Source organism: Aythya marila, assembly GCF_965140915.1.
Source record: "Aythya marila genome assembly, chromosome: Z".
Taxonomy (NCBI): Eukaryota; Metazoa; Chordata; class Aves; order Anseriformes; family Anatidae; genus Aythya; species Aythya marila.
Genome location: NC_139080.1, coordinates 64,940,309 through 64,951,533, shown reverse-complemented (window position 1 = coordinate 64,951,533; position 11,225 = coordinate 64,940,309). Strand labels below are relative to the sequence as shown.

At 40.3% G+C, this 11,225-nt stretch overlaps 1 protein-coding gene across 6 annotated transcripts in view; it reads left to right on the top strand.

Moving 5' to 3' along the window:
- The first annotated feature begins 308 nt into the window (after positions 1 to 308).
- CSNK1G3 (casein kinase 1 gamma 3) overlaps positions 309 to 11,225 on the top strand; it is a 74,474-nt gene continuing 63,557 nt past the window's right edge. For 2 of the 6 annotated variants that reach the window (XM_082782723.1, XM_082782718.1), the window contains exons 1-2: positions 666 to 920; positions 9,465 to 9,534. The gene's annotated coding sequence lies outside the window, so the exon portion shown is untranslated. Of the gene's footprint in view, positions 379 to 665; positions 921 to 2,002; positions 2,140 to 9,464; positions 9,535 to 11,225 lie in introns of those variants that run through there. The other 4 variants (XM_082782719.1, XM_082782721.1, XM_082782720.1 and 1 more) reach the window with 4 other exon arrangements.

Here is an 11,225-nt window from a genome sequence, read left to right as displayed (position 1 = left end):
GCAACTTGTGGCTGCGCCGCGATGGGGACGGGGACGGGGATGGGGACGGGGATGGGGACGGGGATGGGGACGGGGATGAGGACGCGCCGCGGGCCGCCCCTCACGGCCCGGCGCTGCCCAGGCAGCGGCAGAGCGGCGCCGCCCACGCCCTCTCTCATTGGCTAGTTCCCCCGCCCTTCAGCGGGCCCCGGCTCTCTTTTCCTTTCGATTGGTCGGGAGGGCTGCCAATCTCCCTCCACACGGGCGGGAGGTGCCACAACGAGCCCCGCCCTCCATCCCGCCCGCCCGGTGCCGGGGCCGCGGCGGGGCCGGGGCCGGGGGCCATTTTCTGCCGCCGCCTACCCCGGGGGGGGGAGAGTGTGTGTCTCCGCCTCGCCGGTGAGTCTCCCGCCGCGAGCTGCCTGCTTTATTTTTAACAGTAATAATAATAATTATTATTTTTTTTCCTCGTTTTCCTCTGAAACGTTCCCTGCGAGCGCTGCTCGGCGTGCGGCGGAGGCTGCCCGTGGGCGCAGCCGAGGGGCTGAAGGACGGAGCGGGGGTCCCGGGCAGGGCTGCGGGGGGGGAGCCCCCACAGCTGGGGCTTGCTGCTTTGCAAGAGAAAGCAGGAGCCTTTTTTTTTTTTTTTTTTTTTTTTTTTTCTTCATTATTATTATTAAGCGAATTTTAAGAGGCGTCCTGCTGCCCGCATCCTCCTCCTCCTCCTCCTCCTCTCGGTTTCTTCTCCACGCAGGAGTTTCAACAAGTGAAACAGCAGCCGCAGAGGGAATAAGCGGTATCGGATGTTGCGGCTCTGAAATAAGAGAAATAAGCTGGTGAACGGCGGAGGGGTCATTAGCAGGAGCTGGCTTTCAGCTAAAGAAGCGAGCCTCTTGTCTTGCTACTCGTGCTTCCGAAACAGGCTGGTTTGCTAATAAAATGTAAGTGAATTTCTGCGTCTAGAGTGCCAGTTCTGATACAGCGACGCGCGTGCAGCTCCGATGCAGTCACCCCCTCTCTATCCTGCGTGGCCAGGATGAAGGTTTTAGAGATTAGTTAGGAGATGCAACCTGTGTGTGCCGAAGACTTGCAGGCAAGGTCCTAATAAACCTTTCTGAAGTTGCTCTTCCCCGCAAGAAAAACTACTGAACTCGCAAAAGAGCTCTTTCCCGTCCAGTCAACAGGGCTGAGCTTACTGACAGTGCTAACTTCTTCACTTTTCAGCAGTCATGAGGCTTCTGTAAATAAACAGGTTTAACAGAGTTGATAGAGTGTATCAAAACTACCGTGTACCTGCGAAGTTATGTCCTACGCAAATAATGCTGTTTATGCTTCTAAAATGACTACTCTGGGTGGTTTAAAGGTTCGAAGTGTGAAAGTGCTACGAGTGTTTGTAGCATCCTTACTTTTGTCTTAAAGATGAGCTTTAACAAAGAAAATGTTATAAAGGCCCCCAGTGTTTAGGATAAATTTCATTTTGTTCGGGCTTTGAGATAACAATAGATCAAATGTGAGGAATAGGGAAGTGGTAGTTGTTACTTTTCTCAAGTATCGTGCAATGACACAAAACGTCTCTACGAAGAATGAGGTATTGATTAGCTGTATTAACTGTCTGATTTATATTAATAAATCAAGCTGGCTAATGCAACCTTTTCAATCTGTTTAAACAAGAAATACCTATATGCTTTATTTATTTATTTATTTTTCTTTGGTCTTTATTTTTAACTGGTTGTTTTGAAGTGGCTGTGGGTAGTAAATCAGTTGAGGACACAGACAAACCGCAGGAGGAAGGAGTTTTAAGGGGTGTCGTTAACCAGTTGAAGCTCACTGGCTCAACCAGAACCTAACTGCAGGAGTTTTTGCTCAGTCCTACCCAACCCGTAGTTGCCAGGAGCTGATGCAGAGCTTAGAGGGGGAGTGGCTCAGTGGTTTTCCGTGGCTGACTCGTTAGATTAGCTTAAATGGATCATGATACGTGAGAGTTATTTAGCAGTGAAACGGGGTGGGATATTCTCAAGGAGAATCCAGCCTGGAAGGATAGGCAGAAGCATTAAGAACTGCAACGTGCTGTATGCTTTGTCTCTGGGCCTTTAACATTCTTCTGAAATGTTTTGAGACTTCGATGGGATCGGTCTTTACCTTTCAGTAAATTGTGGAAAAGTAAGTTTTATCCGATTGTCTTGCTTTCTTGCAAACCTTAATTTGAAGACTGTTGGCAGTGCAGATGCTTTGACTCTCTCAATGCTGCTGCAGAACCAGTGCAGTGAAATCAATCTGCTGTTTGTGAGTGTGTTTTTCTATGCTTAGTTCTGAGTAGCATCCTAGATAATATCACTGGGATTCTGGGAACTTGTGTGCTGCAATTGAAATAAGTCAGTGAAGAAAAAAAAAAATGTGTGTTTATTTAAGCTAAGTATTAGCATAAATAAAAGCACAATAGTTTGTTTGTTTTGTTATTTTAAATAAGTGAAAAGTTAGGAGAATAGGTAGAATACCAGTCTGTACTGTACGAGTGGTTATGATTTTGATTACTTACCTTTCTGAAAGCACTAGTTTTAAATGGATTTCTGAAACTTCTACTAAGTAGCAGAGTGCTCATCTGTATTCAGAAAACACAGAGGAATGCTTTATGATCTTCCCTTTAACCTCACTACCCTCTTCAGCTTCTAACATACCAAGGCTTTTTAAGTAAAAAGTTATTTTAAAATCTGTTGATAATGTAATGTAATTTTCCAGGCGTGGATTTTTATTTTTTTTTTCAGATTACAGGGGTGTAATTTCTGGGGTGGCAGTTCATGCCCTTTGTCAATGTTACCTTCAAGTATTAAGCCAGTGCGAATGTGGAATATAAGAATGGAAGGTAGTGTCCTTTCCAGTGGTACAAAAATCCAGCAGTGTCCTCTGACAAGCTGGGCCTGGATTTCATGGTGAAGCATGTGGTTTGTCACACTGTAATTTCTATGTGTATTTATTGAGTGTTTCTGGGAAGCCAGTAAACTATGTACAGCAACAGTAAGTAGGTGAACCGGTCACAGGTAACAGTACGGTCTGGGTGGCAATTAGCCTATGGAGGTCTATGAACATTTTCTCTTTGAAAGATGCCTTAAGTTGATTGTGAAATGTTGAAATTATGTGGAGTGCTTGGTCTGATTTGATGTCTGGCTGCTGGGAGAGTCCTCCTCTTTGCTGCCAGGTGTTTCTTCTCCTTGCTCATTCCTGCCTGCTCTGTTTTGTACCTCTTCCCTTGCTCTGCCTCTTTCTCTTGTATCCTGAGTTAATTCAGCTGCCGTTCGATAATGAGTTTGTGTACTTTCTGCTTGGCTAGTGAACTTAATGGCTTTACAGCAGGCTTTAAGTTCAGAGTCTGTTGTGAATTAAGCAGTTAAAGCAGCAGGTACCTGTGGCCAGATGCAGCAGGAGAGGAGAGCCTTCATGCTGAGCCATTGTACTGCCTATCTGTATTTTCCAAAACAGTTTCAGACCTGGATTATCTGTACTGTGAAAGACTGTCCGTACTTAAAACTGACCTGTTTTTGGTTTGGTTCTTTGAGCTTGAGGTGTTAATTAGCCAGTAAGTGTTCATCTGCTGTGTTTGGAAGGCTGTGTAGAGTATATTTTTGTAGAAAACTGCTGTAGTTCTTTGGAGGTAGGGGCTTCTTGGCAGATTATCTTTGTGATGCTAGAACTTGTGATTTAGTCCAGGGTATGACCCACCTCTGCGGCCTAGAAGACAGTACTGTTGAAAACATGTGTTGTTTTGCACAGAAAATCTCTGAAGTACTATTTTGACTTCAGACACTAAACAATTTCCATTTTAGGTCTTTATATTTGGACTTACATGGAGCAGCTAGCGTTTCTATATGGAAAAATACGGAAGGCTTTTATGTTCAACAGCTTTTTAATGTAATGATACAAAGTAGTTTTATAAAGGTTTGCTTTAGAGGAGTTCCAATATCTTAAAATGGAGTTGGTAATTATTTTCAAATGATGATGAAACTGTTGACGTCAGTTTCCATGTAGATGATATCCATGTAAATGGAGATATCTTAGAATAATAACTGCGCAGTATTGACAGGAAGATGCAGTAATGTTGTAGAGATTGCAGTCCAGGGGCCTGATAAGGATCATTGGAGGTGTGACACTCCAGCCTGAATCTGTATTTTCTTACTTGTGTTACACTGACTGGGAAAAATAGCGTGTTACACTGGTGGGACGTTTAAAAAAAAAAAAAAAGGAAGTCCAGTAAAAAAATATTGGGCCATTTTTTCTCTTCAAGGTTGCCTCGAACTAATGATACTGATTGTAGTATTCTAGGAGCAGGTTCTCAGGAGCAGGTTATGAGGAGCAGGTAACTGTTGGAGAGTGTCCAGAGGAGGGCTACGAAGATGGTGAAAGGCCTTGAGGGGAAGACGTACGAGGAACGGCTGAGGTCACTGGGCCTGTTCAGCCTGGAGAAGAGGAGGCTGAGGGGAGACCTCATCACAGTCTACAACTTCCTCATAAGGGGGTGTCGAGAGGCAGGAGACCTTTTCTCCATTAACACCAGTGACAGGACCCGCGGGAACGGGGTTAAGCTGAGGCAGGGGAAATTTAGGCTTGACATCAGGAGGGGGTTCTTCACAGAGAGGGTGGTTGCACACTGGAACAGGCTCCCCAGGGAAGTAGTCACTGCACCAAGCCTGTCTGAATTTAAGAAAAGATTGGACTGTGAACTTAGGCACATGGTCTGAACTTTTGGGTAGACCTGTGCGGTGTCAAGAGTTGGACTTGATGATCCTTAAGGGTCCCTTCCAACTCAGGATATTCTATGATTCTATGATTCTATGAAACTTGCACTTTTTACTTCTGTTCAAAATTTTCTTTAAAGCGGTTGAGCATTTCTAAATCCGGAGAGATAACAAGTGGTGCAACTTGAGTTTACAGGTAACAGTAACTGGGTTGAGGTGAATAGTATCTACAGTCGACTGGAAGACCAAATGATTAAATTTATTTTCAGCTTTTACCAAACAGAGGTAAGTATCTCTGACTTCCAGAAGTACCCCTTTGATGTTTGTTTTAAATTTTCTGACTTTCAGCTCTAAGAATGGTCTATTGATAGTACTTGAAATGTTCTTCCAAAAACCTTTAGTCTGCTTTCTAAAGAGATAAGACGTCTTAAGGTTAAAAAAAAAAAAAAAAAAGTTTTTTAATTAAAAAAAAAAAAGCAAACTTTATTTTTAAAAAGTTTTAAGAAATGACGCACATTGCTGCCTTAGATTTGCAAGAGTTAGTCTGTTGTTCCCCTTGTAAAGTAGATGACATTGTTATGAATGAATTAAGTTACTGATGAGTAAGTTTCCATTATGTTGAGGTTGCTTTTAGACAGTGCTATCCAAGAAATGTGTAATGATACAGTAATTAGCAATTTTGATGCAGTTTATTGTTAGCTGGAGAAAAATTGCCAGGAGAAATTGTTTGGAAATGGGTTTTTGTTTTTTCAAAACTCATCTCCAAGTAAGTAGTATATATGGAAATTACATACTGAATGTTCCAGTACTTTATCTTTGAGTTGTCTAGGGATTTCGTCTTCTGTGATTTGGAAAATTAAGAAATAATATTCTTAAGTCAAAATCAGATTGGATACGTTCATGTGAGTTATGCAATGAACTTTTTAACATTTATTTTTAGGGTCTGAATGTGGCAGTTTGGGATTTGGGGGCCTTGATAAACAACTGTCGAAGTGGTGTAATACCAATATTATGAGTGTGTGTTTGAATGAAAACTACAGTTATAACTGAATTTATTTGTAATAAAAGCTGTAGGAATATCAACTCTAGTTTTATGGGTCACATGAAGATCATGTGAAGATATGAATTTCTCTCAAGGGAATAAAATAAAAATACCACTGTTCAATAACTAGATTATTTTCAGTTTAAATAAACAATGAATCCTAGCAAATTGTGTATCAATTTAGAGCTATTCTTCCTTTTAGATACCATCACAAGAATTTTTGGAGCTTAGAAGCTCTTAGAAAAGTTTCTAAGATAGAAGAAGATTAAGTTTCAAGGGCTCTTCAGCTGTGAATCTTTCGGCTGTAAATTTGAAATTTCACAGATGTCCTCTATTGTATGGAGACATGTTTATAAAAATGAAGGAAAATGATGCGGTCATCCCTGGTCTAGGCTAGAAAGAAGAGTTTAATCTTTTCATAATGTGTAAAAACAATACCGTGAATAGTTTACTAGATATTTGAATGGTGTTTTGATTGCCTTACAAGGGAGCTCTCAGTATGATCTAGATTTCTGACATGTAGTATGTAGTAATGTAAAAAATTACTTTTTTTTTTTTTTGTACTGTTAAGTACTTATGAAGGAGTTTTGTTGAGTAAAATTCTGCTATTCTGTCTGTCCATGTGTACTTGTAACATTTAGGTGAAGACTGAAAATTGAACAGGACTGTTCTTTGTTTGAAATAAGGGCTACTGAGTGGGTGGATTATTTCATAAAAGCTGTATGTAATGTTAGAGAAACACTGCGGGAAATCAGAGGCGTTAGAAACTTTCTCTGTGCATTTCTGGAAGGTGTGCGGAGAAGCTTTGCTGCTGGACTAATGCAAATGCCAAAAAAAAAACATAACAACCATGAGACTATAGTGGAAGTACTGTGAACCAAGAAGTCTGAGGGACTAGCAAAACTGAAGACATGAAAATGGTAACGGCTTGGGTGATTTGTGTAAATGCTTTGCACTTAAACATGAAGTGCTTTTTAAAGTCTTTTTGTTTCATGGAGTCTTTTCTTTTTTCTCCCTAGCTCTTCTGCTACTGTATGCTTTTTCTAAAACTGGAGGAAAATGTTAGTGTACCAGCACAGATACAGGATCTTGCAATTATGCATTATTTTATGTAGTTTAATTTAATCTGATGATACTTAAAGGAAGAGTGACAGTTGTATGCTTCATTTAACTTTGTTATTTCCTGACTGGGAAATATTTTTAGCAGCTTTGGTGTTCACTTAATATTTTTCTGAAAGAGTAGATCTGGAGCATAGAAACTTTCTGGATGCTTTTTTCCTTTTAAAGGTGATCTGTGTATCTGAGAAAGAATGTTCTGGCATACACCTCAGATAAGCTTGCATGTGATTAGAGTGGTGCTGCTGCAGCACCTGTAATCTAGGGATGTCTGACTCTTTTCTGGGTGTAGGCTCTTCCTGTGTGTCAATCCCCATATTAGAATTTTAATTTTAGCAACGTGACACGGTTGTGATTAGACTTTGACCCTAGAAATGACTTGGAGCAGTGTTTTCTTATGTCATGTTCTGTTGAGTGTGGCTGTGCAAGATAATAGAAACACCCCTGTGGTGATAAAATTTAATGGCACCTTCAAGTTGTTAGGCCAGCTGGCTCCCTTGAGTGAATCTGAGATTTTTCTTTTTGACCTGTAAATATGAAAGAAATTGTTTGAGTGTTAGTGTGATATCTTTGGTAGCGGTGCAACCTGAAGGGCTTATGGTCGTTTCCAGTGAACTTGAAAAACGTGAACTTCTAATACAAGTGATAAGGAAATTTGATTTTTTTTTTTTTTTTTTTTTTTTGTAGCCTTATTTATTATGTAGCCTTATTTCCCTTTTTCTCATAAATGTTGTTGAAATGCTTTGAGGTTATGAATACTGATTCAAGGATAAAAAGATTAGGAGGACTTAAAATTTCTCCAGTGTAGGTTCAGGGAAAGATCGTTTTGCTTCACAGACTTTCTGTACCAGCATGTGTTTGCTTAATATATGATGTGTTCCTTTTGGGTGGTGTGTGAACTTGGAACAACAGCAGCAAAGCTGCTGACTATACTGAGTGTATAATGCAACAAAAGACAGACCTTTTTTTTTTTTAACTCATCCATTTATTCACCATGTGTATAGTATTACAGTGTTTTGTTTCAGTACCCTTTCTTCGAACTGTTTTCTTTTGATGTTTAAGTGCATACTTGTAAGTAGTTCAAAGGTCGCGATCTGCCAGAAGAAAAAAATACAGAACTTTCCCACAGTGAATTCATGTGGAAGTGAGATATTTGCTCGTTTCCAGTTTTTCTGCGCCTAATTCTTAGGGAATTTTCAGTATTCTGGGTTCTTCTGATTACCCTACTGCAAAACAAGAATTTTTAAAAAAACAAACGAAGATAGTGGTGAGTTGAGGCTCATTTTAATGCACACGTCCATGTAGTTCGATTAAATCATTCAGCTTTTTGTGTATGTAGAATTCAGTTTGGTAGAATGTGTGCAAAACAAGCGTTTAAACAAGCTGCGTTTTCTGAGTTGGAAACGCTGTGTTGATTTTGTAAGCAAGCAAATCAGAAATGCACAAAACAATTCTGTAGAGTAAAAATGTTCTCTCAAGGAAATATTTGACGAGAAGGCTGAGAACTATCACAAAATGATCATCTAACTTTAGACAGTAGAGTCTTTAGGGAATGGTCTTTGTAATCCTTGCCTTGACTTTGGTGAACAAGAATTTAATCACCTATTGTATTTAGAAATAACATTATTGAAGTTGTAACATCAAGAGCAAAAAGTTTGAAAGAAGTAACATGTAGATAAACCATAACAACAGGTTCCAATCATGGTGCAGAGCACAGAGCCAAACCCTCTTTTAGTGGGAATAACTATTGGAGTCTCAGAGTTGGTATGGCCATACCAGCATGGTGGCTAATCTAGTTTTGCTATTAAGTTTTGCGTTTGACCTCATACTTCAGCTGATGTAAAGCAGTATGGCATAAGCTTGTAATTCTCTGTGTACCCAGAAAATACAGTTGCTCTTATATGCTTCTCCCTTAAAATGGGGATTTTGTTTCAGGATGACTTTACTCTAGTATTACAGCTAATATTATATTTTTTGGGTTGATTTGACCATGTGTTCTCAATCTAAGCAGTATATTGACAGTATATATTGACCAGAAGCCTGCCTGTCTTTTACTGTCAATTTTAATTTCTGTCTCTAAAACTGAATCCTAGATTCCTTTTATACTTCAGCAGGTATAAGGTGTTTTCTGTCAGCTGAAACGTATCTAGCTATTGTTTTCACTGCTCTTGCTTGTCTTTACCACTCCTTTCTTTGCTTTTTAGGTGATCTCTTTACAATGCTTGGGAATATCTGTTAAATTCCATAAAATGATGAGCTAATAGAGGGTTTATTTATTTAACTTCACATTTCTATGACTGTTAATTGCTTCCTTACAGTCACATTTCACCTTCTATCTTCCATCTATAGGAATTGAAGACTTAATTTGTAACTAATAGCTATTTTTTCTTGCTGTGTAATACAGTTGTGATTTTTTTGTTGTTGTTAATGGCATACAAGCCTCATATATTACGTAGAGTCTTTGAAAAAGTCTTCTGGGTTTTCTCTAACAGTTTGCTAAGACTGATGTGATTAACCCCATAACGTGCTTTATATGCATTCTACATCAGGACTATTTGAATGCCAAAGTAATTGCAAATGCTGCATATATTTCCTTTTAGTGCTTTTCCTCTAAAAGGAGCATTATGATGAAGAAGAGAGATTAGCATGAGCAGCATTATTCTTTCATAGGTAAGTACAATATAAATAAATACAAACAAACCCATTAATGTCTTTTGTATTTGTAGATATTTCATAAAATGTTAGATAAAGGTAGATATTTCATAGGTATAAAGGTAGATATTTCATAAAATGTTGTACAGGAACTTATGTGATGAAAGTTGAGGTGATCTCCTTATGTCAAATTAACTGCAGATTATTTTATTAGCAAGTATTGTATCCTGAAGAAACTGATAGGAATGCCTAAGTGTCTTCCTTCTGACATAGTGTGCTAAAAATGTAATGAGCTTATTATGTTAATTTAGCAGAAATCTGATAAAAGGTGGTAACTTCAGTTTATATAAAGAAGCATACCCATAGTATAACTGGAATATCTGTTGGTTCAGTAGCAGAAGATGGAATTATATAAATTACCATATAATAGATTCATTTTTGGAAGCTGAAATATGTGTTAGTGTGGTTTAGTTTAGTAGTTAGTTAGTGTGGTTTCATGCATTGTTTCCTTAAATTTCAGTGAAGTTCTCAATAAAGCATTACTTAAACACGGTGAGAATTTTTTAATTTTTTTAGGAAATAATTCAGCAAGCAGCTTATTTAGTATATACTCTATTATATGGAATTTTATTAGTTTTATTCTTGCTTTATGGTTTGCTCACAAAATGCTAGTACAATTTATGAAATAAATTATTTTGATAATCTTGACTATAAGCACAAGTATTTATCCCATGAAACCATTGTAACTTACCTTTTTGATTTTTGATTCCTTGTTTTTTAAAATGATGTCTGGCAAAATCTGTGTGTGGATACAAAAAAAATTTAGAAGTAGATGTTCTTAAAATTGAAAACTCTGTGGTAGACTATTTCTACTGAAAGCTCTTGCTGCTTTAGAAAAGCAGTTACTCACCTTCATTTTTTTGGAATGTCACATATCTGAAAGACATGAACATTGTTTTTGTAAGTGTATTTGTTATCTGTGACAAGGTGTCGACAGTGGATAGCTGCAGGGTAGCTTCCATGAGAAGAGGCCTGGGGCTGCCCTGTATGTACTGGACACAGCTGCTCCATCCAGTGCCAGTGACCCTACCAGAGGACACAGCTGAGCCCAGCAGCCACGTGTGTGTGCCCCTATGGGAAATCATGTTTTAAAACGTGCAAAAACTGCTATGCAGCAGCTGAGGAAGATTGGAGTGGGAGAAATGTGAGAGAAACCGCCCAGCAGTCACTGAGAGGGTGGACAGCAAGTGCAGAAGGAGGGCAGGAGGCACTCCAGGCACAGAGCAGTTCTGCGTGGGCTCCTCTCCACGGGCTGCAGCTCCGGCCCGGGGCCTGCTCCTGCGGGGGCTCTCCATGGGCCGCAGCCTCCTCCAGGCCACATCCACCTGCTCCCCCGGGGGCTCCTCCACCCATGGGGGGCTGCAGCGTGGAGATCTGCTCCATGTGGGACCCATGGGCTGCAGGGGGACAGCCTGCTCCACCAGGGGCCTCTCCCTGCACAGCCCGCAGGGGAACTGCTGGTCGGTGCTCTGGGGGGAGCAGCCATCCACCCATGGGGGACCCGTGCTGGAGCAATTTGCTCCAGGGTAATGGATCCGATAGTATGGAGCCATGTGGGAGCAGAAGAGCTGCTGCCTGTGGGCGAGGCCCATAGTGGAGCAGAGGAAAAATGTGAGGAGGAGAGTAGCAGAGAGGAGCTGCTGTGCACT